A 9,614-nucleotide genomic window follows, 5' to 3' on the forward strand; every position below is an offset into this window, starting at 1 on the left:
CATTGTTGGGAATCTTTTATCTGCTAATCAATCTAGCTTGGCAGATCTTGTTATTCCTTATTATATTTAAAACTATTCAAGTAAACAATAAGTGATCTTTCAGGGAAATGCTGTAAGGGAGGCTGCTTTTGGAGAAGGCCTCTTTATAGTTCTATTTCTGATATCTAATCAGTTCTGTTCCCTCTAAACAATTAGCAAGATTGTTCTATTGCTCAAATGACCTCATTTGGGACGGGGATTTTCCCCTTTGGCTTCTTCCTCTTTAATTTCTATTTTTAATAAATGTAAGCACAATAGGGACCTACAGCGCTGATCTTCCCTATAGTTGTTACTGTCCCTGTAGCTGTACAGGTGTTGTGGGCATTCTGTGTTCACAGTCGGGATTCTTACCAATTCTTGACGTTACCTTGCGGAAGCACAGACCGAGCGCAGAGAGAGAACAAGACTTCTGAGTCTCACTCTTTCCTGAAGTACAAAGGCCTTATGGAGTGGTCAGTAGCAGCAATTCGCTTTAGACTCAGATAGACCTGAGTTCCAATCCCCCCAAGTCAAGCCACTTGGGTAAGTGACATCTCTTTAGGATTCTCAATGCAGGCGTCTTTCTAGGAGGGTAATTCCTATCTTCTGGGGCATTGTCTAGCTAGATGAGATAGTGCTGGTGAGGTATTTAGCACAGACCCAGGAGCATAATGAGTTCTATCAATAGAATCCATTATTATTACATCCCAGTTAATGTGCGTCTTCTGTGATTCTACCGGGGAAAAGGATTCAACACCCTCTTGACATAAGAGATTTGACATCAGATATTTCAGGAATTATTTCCGGGTTCATGAGGTCCCTTTTTGAGGCTTTGCAACTACAGACCACGCCAGTTTGGCAGGCTGGCTTCAGTGGTGTGGGTCATTTTTGGGTTTCTCCACATCCCAGAACCGTCCTCTCTCTACCCACTATAGACACATTTAGGAGTTCCTGTCAGAGGCCGTGCTAATGAAATGAAATAACACAGGCTTTGTTAGCCAGAGGTCTAGGCGGCCATGGGGAATTTAGTAACATCTCTGAGCCTCTATGCTCTCAGTTGTAAAAGAAGTTTTAAGCCTTGCTCTGAAGGGAGGTCATGAGTGTAAAAGAGAAGAAATGAGATCATTATGTAAAAATTTTAGTTAACACTGAGCAATGTATGAGAAGCACAATAAAGGGAATCTAGTATGTTTCATTTATTCCCACTTGTAAATGTTACTTCCCTTCTCCCCCATCTTCATGGCACAGGTCACTAGTGTTTGGAGCGCTTAAACGGTAGTTGGTAATTCTCCCTTAGGGGAAGACAATAATGATGCTGAGTTGGTCTCAGCCACAGTAAACCTTTGCCCAGAGAGAAAAATAAAGTCTGCTAGCAAAAAGCTGGCACCCTCCCTTACCAGCCTTCAGCAAAGACCTGATTCCCATGGGCAAAATGAGTAATTGCTACAGGAAAATAGGCCATGTGCATTTATATAGTGAGAGGTGTTTTATGGGATTAGGTGGGTGATGAAAAAGTAATCACTATAATAATTTTATAACCTAGACATAAAAGAGAAAGAGTTGAGAAAGACCAGTTCTCTTGTTAAATATTTGCCATTTAATGTCTTTTTATCTTCGGGCAAGTCAATATATGTTCTTATAAATCAGCAAGAAGTAGACTCAGATATTTGAGAGGAGGAATGGATTTTAGATGCCATGTGGCACAATCTGCCTTTCACAGAGAGGAATCAACCCAAGACCAGGGAGGACGAGTGAACGTGTCCAAGGTCAGGCACCGCCATTTGTTTTGACTACCTCTAGAGAGATCTCTTGACACACACTGCCTCTCTCTGGCAAGTGAGGTAAGAGTTGCCCAACTGAATTCTGATGCAAGGTCAGCTGTAAATGCCGGTGGCAGTCACCTTCTCTTTTATTATTGAGAAAATATTCATCTGAACTTATGATCAGAACACAGAGACTGAGAGAGAAGGAAAATATATTTTTTTCGCATGTCAGAAAGCCGGGGCTAAGAGAACATCCACATTTTGGAGAAAGATGGGATAATAAATTGCCACGAAATACAGACTTCTCATGAGTTATTTGTGAAACCCTGGCTTCTTGAAAACAAACCAGAGCAGCAGAGAATAAAATCCATAACCGTGTGCTTCTTGTGTGGGTGTGTTGGCCTGAACATAGATATGATTGCGTCACAGAAATGATCCACTGGAAAGAAGAGTGCCCTGTTTCTCAACAAAGGAAGACAAGGAAAGAAGCCAACATTTGTTGAGCTCTCCTTGTCCCCGGAAGCATTTGCAAATGGCAGCGTGAGGATCTGAACCAAGATTCCACTAAGTTTTAAACCCGGGTTCTTTCCCAATAAGTCAAAGCAATGTCCCAACTCCAACCTACTCCTGGGATCCTGCCAAGCAAGCTTCTCTTCCAGCAGGGTGATTATAGTTTCCACGGAATTGTGGACAGGGTTGGGGGAAAGGCCAGTAGTTCCAACGTGCTCGGCATGAGGGCTGTGTCTACAGGAACTAATCCAGACACAGTAGTCATCACAGTTGATTGATCAGGGAAGTTGATTTTAGTAAACACAACTCTGCAGGCATCCTCATCACACAATAATGTAGAAAGACTAAGCTGATCGGTGAGACTAATAGCTAAGGTCAAACCTTGTTTTGGAACCTCGATGTTTATTAAGATAAGAGAGAGGAGAAGCTTGGCCGAACACGACTGCCAACAGTTAAGAGGGAGATTCATAGGGAGGGAATCCCCCTTAAAATGACAAACCAAATATTTCAAGACTAAAATTTTGATGACACAATATATGGAGGATAGCCAATTCCCATATTATGAAAGGAATACATTAATAACTCATTCTTTAAAAACAAAACACAGTCCAAACTTTATACCCGAGCCTTCTCCCACCTTGTAGAATCATTGAATTCTAAGTATTCCTGTCCCTCTTCCTTCCTCTAAGAGCATGCGCCTCCGAAAAATACATTCCCTAGGAGTCCAGAAGTGGAGAGTTTTGGGTGCTCACTGTTCAAGGCCACTTAGTGGACCTGAGCCTTAACAACTTGGAGCTTGTTAATATTCACTGACCATTTACAAGGTGACATTCACCGTTTATAGTACAGGAGACTTGAGACTCTTACTCAACTCCCCTAACCCTCAGCATTTTCTTCTGTGAAACTGGCAATGATCAAGCCTACTTCATAAGCTTAAGCCTGCATATTAGATGGGATGACATATATAAAGCACTTAGCACATACTCTGACCCGCAAAATACAGATTCGTAGGACAATGGTTAGAGTATAGCAGAGCCTAGTGATGCTGAAGGTTGACTCCCATCCTACTGATTCTCTCTCAGGCTTCTAGGACACCTTGACTAAGGCCTTAGACCCTGGATCTTAAGGGAAAGCTAAGTCTCTGCTGGAAAGACTTGATGTACCTTGCATTTTTATTCCGTGTAGGTAGAAATTAATCTCTTCCCCCTGTCTTACATTGTGAGCTGGCCGTTCCCATCTCCTGATCTCCAGCCCCCAGATCTCTTGTGTTAGTTTCCCTCTCATAGTTCCTGCCCAGGTCATATTTCACAGTTCTGTTTTTTTTCACAGCTGCTCTTAATTAATTCAAAATTTCCCAGGTTTTCTTTCAGGCCTTATTTTGTCTTCTCCAACACTTCTCTTAAACTGTAAGCTTTGTCCCCAAACACTCGGGCTCCACGTTGATTCTTCTGTTTTCCACACTTCTTACCCTAAACAATTAAATGAGCATAAGTGAGCTTCTAAACATAGGTGGGTGGAAAGTTGGATGGAAAGTTGGGATATGTATGTGTTATTCATTCATTCATTCATTCATTCATTCCTCATATACTACTTATTGAACACCGTCAGTACTTGGTATTTTTTTAAATTTCAGAGGATATGTATATCAATAAAAAATACTTCCAGTCCTCAAGAAACTTAATCTGAAGGGAGTTACACAAACATTTTAGTAAAATATATCATAAGGTTTATAATAAATCAGTGGTTCTCAACATTGGCTGCGCATTAGAATTACCTGGATTCATTAAACAGAGAAGCCTGATCCCAGCCCGGACAGGTGTAATCAAGCTCCCTGAGGAGGGCCTGGGAATTGGTGTATTTGATAGCTTTTCTGGTGACTCCATTGCTCAGCCAGGTTTGAGAATCTCTTGGACAGAGAGAAGCATGGGATGTTTTGAGAACACAAGGAAGAAGCTCTTATCCTACCTGATGAGCTACCAAAGGCTTCCAAGGGGAGACAGCACAGTTCAATCTTAGCAGGGGGGCTGTCCAGCTGAATATACGAGAAAGATCATTTCCAAGCACAAAGGAACAAGGTGAGTTCATAGAACTGCAAATAATTCTGAATAGAGCTTAGAGACTGCTAAAGTATTTGGACTCTATTTGGCAATGAAAGGGGAGCCATTGAAGGACCATAGCAGGGAAATTGTGTGATTAGTCTCAGGCACATCTGAAAGGCCAAGACATCAACTGGGGAGTGAATTTTACTTTCATCGTAACTTTACTCCCGCAAGAACTATCTCCCCTTTAATAAAACCTTCAAAACTGTTGGCACCTCCCTTGGTTTCAGACATTACAAACAGGAAACTCTACCCATGAGCTAACCTTTGCCCCATCCTTTCCTGAAACAAAGAACAGCTGTTCTCCCACTTGGATATGCCTGGAGTAAAGGAGGGCCCCTTGGTATTCTCAGCTGACTGCAAATAAATGGGCTTCACACAGATTAGTCACCGGTACATGCAGATGACTGCAGAGTCAAATGCATAAAAACATTTTAGTTTTTAGAAGTGTTTTGTCTCTGATAGGCTGTTGTCACCAATGGTGGGGGGGCGGCAGGGATCATAGCTGCTAGAGAGGAAATACAATTCATTCCCTGGAAGAAGAGGGTCTGAACTTTATTTAAAAAAATGGAGGAGTAATGATACTTTGAGCGCTCTTCCCTTATTTTCAGTACATCAGCCGGTTCACTCATCAACCAAGCCTTTGGAGTTGCTTTAGCTTTGTTTGTGGTTGTGGATGTTACGTCGTTTTTCGTTTGGGCTTGATTTTTTGCTTTAAATCTAAGATACACTATCAGTTTAATGACAATATTTCAGGGCAGAAGAAGAGGAAGAGAAAGGAGAAGGGGAGAGGAAAGAGGAAGAGGATGAAGAAGAAGAAGAGGGGGAGGGGGATAAAAGGAGGGGGGGGAGAGAAGGAAAGATTAAATTTGCAGTGTTTTGACTGTACGATACTCTGATTCTAAAAAGGTTGAAATATACGTGTGGGGGCAGGGATGGGGAAAGGGTCGCCCTGTAATAAAAATGCCCAGGAGGAAAACCAAAGATTGTTAAAGGAACTAGGAATTGTACTATCAATGGCTCCCAAAGCTTTGGAAGACAGAGAAATCTGAGGCCCAGAAAGACTGGGAGATTTGCTTCCGGTTGTAGAAGGCGTTCCTTGATAATGAAGTCAGAACCAGAAACCTTAATCTGTCAACCTCAAGCTTGGTTTGCTTTCCATGGAATACTCCAAAAAATTTCTGAGAAGACAAAAATAGTGGCATGATTTCTCCTCGTATTTATAGCTGAGGAAAGTAGTCAGAGATAAAGAATGCAAATAGGGAAAATATATCATAACTAAGTATAGGCTCGCAAAGCAACAAGCGAAAGACCGTGGCCCTCCATTCTCAAAGAGCCCTTTTGTTAATTTACTGAATGGCTGTTATCTTGAATCTGTGACACTCGCATATCAAATTGCGTTTGGTGTGTCAAAATGACTGGTTTTACTCGTTCTTTGGTTCCTAAGGCTAATTATTATATTTAACACCTTTTGATATGTTAAGTGAGGCTAATAAGAGCTGGATTCCTCATGGGTTTATTAGTCATCACCATCATCTCACATATGTAAATTTTTTGCTACTTTCAAAGTGTCAATAAATGATTATATTTGAGCCTTATAAGAACATCATAATGCAGCTTTTACCTTAGTATAAATCTATACTTCGTTGGCAGAATGCTGGTGAAACATACGGTATCGGACCACATCGTTTCAAGTCCTTCCTGTGTCGCTCGCCGGCTATGTAGCCTTGAGTGAGCTCCTCAGCCCATTCTGTGCCTCAGTGCCTCATCTGCAATATGTAGCCATAGGAAGAGCTGTCACATGCACCTGCTTTGAAAACTGCATAGGGTACGGGCCACTGGGTGGCTCAGTCGGTTGAGCCTCTTGACTTCAGCTTAGGTCATTATTTCATGGTCTGTGAGTTCGAGCTCTGCGTCACTGCTGTCAGCGTGGAGCCCGCTTTGGATACTTTGCCCCCCCCCCGCCCCTCCCCTCCTGCTCACGCTCTCTTTCTCAAATATGAATATATATATAGATATGAATTGCATGCAGTAATCCACACAAAGTAAGTCACCTGCTATATTCTAACTATCCTATATTGTTAGCTACACTATCCATTCATAAATGATATATGGCGGGCCTCTAGCAACTCACAATTAACGAATGCGTATTATGTACCAAATATCCTTCTAACAATTTCATAAGTGGTAACTCATTTAATGTTCATAATGACTGTTTGAGGTAGGAACAATTATTACTATCTCTGTTTTACAAATGAGAAAATTGAGACACAGAAAAAAGTCACTTGTCCAAAGTCTCACAGCCGACAGATTGTAAAGCCCACACTCCAGCTCAGTCTGGTTCTAAGCTCTGCTTTGCTGCCTTCTGGGACGGGCTGTGTGAGGCACAGGGGCAGTGAAAACCACATAGTCCTGCCCTCAGGGAGCTTACTGAAAACCAATGCAGTGTGATGAGCCCTGAGAAAGGCAAGCCCTCTGCACGGTGGTGGCACAGAAGAGAGAGTTCTGAACTCTTCCTGGGAGCTTGGAAAAGTATCCACTAATTCCAGCCCTCCTATTATTCAGACACCAAGCCAAGAATCCCAGTGTTACCAAACCTCACGGTCCTTCCCATGACCCTTGGTACCCTCTGCTGAAAACTCACACCCAGATTCCAGGTCCCTGATCATCTTTATAGACCAGCTCAGTCATTTTCATGATAACCTTTCTAACGTCCTAAATTTCCTCTCTGTGGGTTGCCAAGCAAATACATTCTTGGCACTCAGCGAGAACTCCTGTTCAAAATGCCACACATTACAAAGTCGATGATTCAACACACATTTCTTGAGCGCACCCAACCCGTAAGTTGCAGTGCTAGAAATGAATTCACACTCCTTTTATGCTACCATGCCATCTTTCCCGAGAGTGAGACCTGTGTTTCTTCCGTGCCTACTTTCTCATACGTATATTATGATTTCTGCTATTGCAAAACAGGACGTTGTTTAACCAAGTTCTGATGGGAGGAAGCACGGCCCAGCAAGCAGAACAATGATTTGAAAGTCCTGGGTTCTATTTTCAGCTCCAGTGTTGACTGGCTGTGCATTCAGCCCTAGGAAGGTCAAAAGCAGAATGGCCTTGTGTCGATGACTTTTTCTGTATGTACAGCTCTGGATGGAAAACAAATCAGGCATCTGGCTCTCAGCCTTGAAGAGCTACGGTCTTTGGAGAATAGATGTGTAGTCACACTTTGTTTTCCTTTTTAAAGCAAAAGAACAGAACAAACTCTCTGGGGGGAGAATGCGCTGGCAGAGACTAGAAGAGAGAAACCAAATAACGTTTGAAACAATCTGGGGGTTAAGGGATTGTCTCAACCATTCAGATCAAAGAAGGCTCTTCAGGGTAAGTTGGAGTTGTCTGCCTTTGAAAATGGAAGGGGCTAAGGTGTGAAAGATTTCTCCAAACTTGGACAACAGTAGGAGCCCAGAACGCCGTCTGTAGGGGCAGCAAGAATGCCAGTGGGTAAGTCTTGTAGGCAAACTGGGAAGCACAGGCTTGCTCGAGAGCGGTCTGCTGCTCCCCAGCACCAGCTGCTTGTCATGTGGAGAAGTAGGCCATTGATTGCCTGAATAGCTGAGCCTTTAAGAGAAATTAAACAGAAACTTGTCATTAAAGCTCTTGGTTTTTAAATGATGGAACCTAGTCAACTTCTAAAGAGGCACTGAGTAGCCAAAGCCAAGCATATCGTATGTGGGCAATGTGCTTTCCATGTCTCTTCCACCTGCAGAGGGGATGCCTGGACGTGAGGCAGAGAGTTGACATTCAGTAGGAACTGCCTTTTCTTTTTATAACTGAGACTCCTAACTCCAGTATCATTTCTCATGGTTTCATGTGTTTGGGCTCATTTGGAGCCAACGCTGACAATGGAAGATGGCTGAGCAAACAAAGGTATTGTTGTAAACGTCAAACACAATCCAAGCCAAAGGACGAGAACAAGCCCTAGCATGGGTAAGTATTTATAGGGGAAATTAATTTGTTGTCTGATGGCCATGAACTGGGCAGTAGAGCAAAGTGAGCCTTTTACAAGCGATATTCCATCTCCGTCCGCATTCTAATGGTTGTAAAACTCACCATATGAAGCTAATAATTGGTGCATAAAACTAATACTTTCCATTTTTTTCCTCTTATTTTGTAGGCTTTACGCATTATAAAAAACATGATTAAGTCCTGGCGGTTATACTCCTGGCTGGTTCTTATTTCAGCTTTGGTTCCTCTTGCTCATTCCTCATAAAAATTATTAGTGTGGATTGTGTACATTAAGTCATCTTCAATGGGAAATTAAATGGGGCAATTTCTCTCGTCTAAGTGTTTCAGAAGAGGCCCGATATAGGTGGTGCCAACGAGCCTCACACAGCTAGGTGGTGGCTTACCTATTGAAGGGGACTCCTGAGAGGTTATGGAGGCATTTCACCCACGTTACCACACTGGCAATCTCTAACCCATCAAGCAAGACTTTAAGGAAGCTGGCACTGAGGATTACTTGGAAGTCGTAATCAATTTCGTAAGTGCCCTCATCCTCATTCTCCAATGCCATTAGATGCGTTTCTTCCTTAACACAAACCAAAAGAGAGATGTGTCAGTGAAACCACTGGGAGAGTTTGATATGTCTTCTGGACTTTATGAGACATAGGAACTGATGTCTGACTCATACTTGAAAACACAGAGGACTGTGGCCTGAACTACTTTTTTCTGGGGTCTACGACCAAGATATATTAGGAGTAATTAGCACTTCCAGAATTTCGTGGGGCAAATAAAGACCCTACTTAAGAAAGGTGGATTGGGTCATCATGGGAAAGATTGTCTGGAAGGGTGACATGACCCCATGAGTGGGGATGTGCCACTAGAAGCCAAGAGAATGAAGAAGACATAACTGGCTAGTCTGAGAAGGCTTAACTACAGTCAGCAGAGCAATTACTGCACGACATCCTATAATGTAGACAAAGGGAGGTATCTTAAAAAAAAAAACAAAAAACAAAAAACAAAAAAAACACCTCACCAAATGTCCCACGAGAGCAAAGTCAAACTACAGTCAGAGTCCACTACATTCAAAGGATCGCAACAGATTTATAATAACACAAGTCGGGGCACCTGGGTGGCTGAGTCAGTTAAGCGATCGACTTCGGCTCAGGTCACGAGCTCACAGTTCGTGATTTCAAGCCCTGCATCGGGCTCTGCGCTGACAGAGCCA

The 9,614-nt window shown here is 42.7% G+C and overlaps 1 long non-coding RNA gene across 1 annotated transcript; it reads left to right on the forward strand.

Annotated features, from left to right (window-relative positions):
• The first annotated feature begins 7,471 nt into the window (after positions 1-7,471).
• LOC123386678 lies at positions 7,472-8,680 on the forward strand. Its single transcript, XR_006600962.1, has 2 exons — positions 7,472-8,374; positions 8,562-8,680. It is a non-coding gene; the product is annotated as an uncharacterized LOC123386678 (long non-coding RNA).
• The last annotated feature ends 934 nt before the right edge of the window (positions 8,681-9,614 follow it).

Source organism: Felis catus, chromosome B4 (genome assembly GCF_018350175.1).
Source record: "Felis catus isolate Fca126 chromosome B4, F.catus_Fca126_mat1.0, whole genome shotgun sequence".
In the NCBI taxonomy this organism is placed as follows: Eukaryota; Metazoa; Chordata; class Mammalia; order Carnivora; family Felidae; genus Felis; species Felis catus.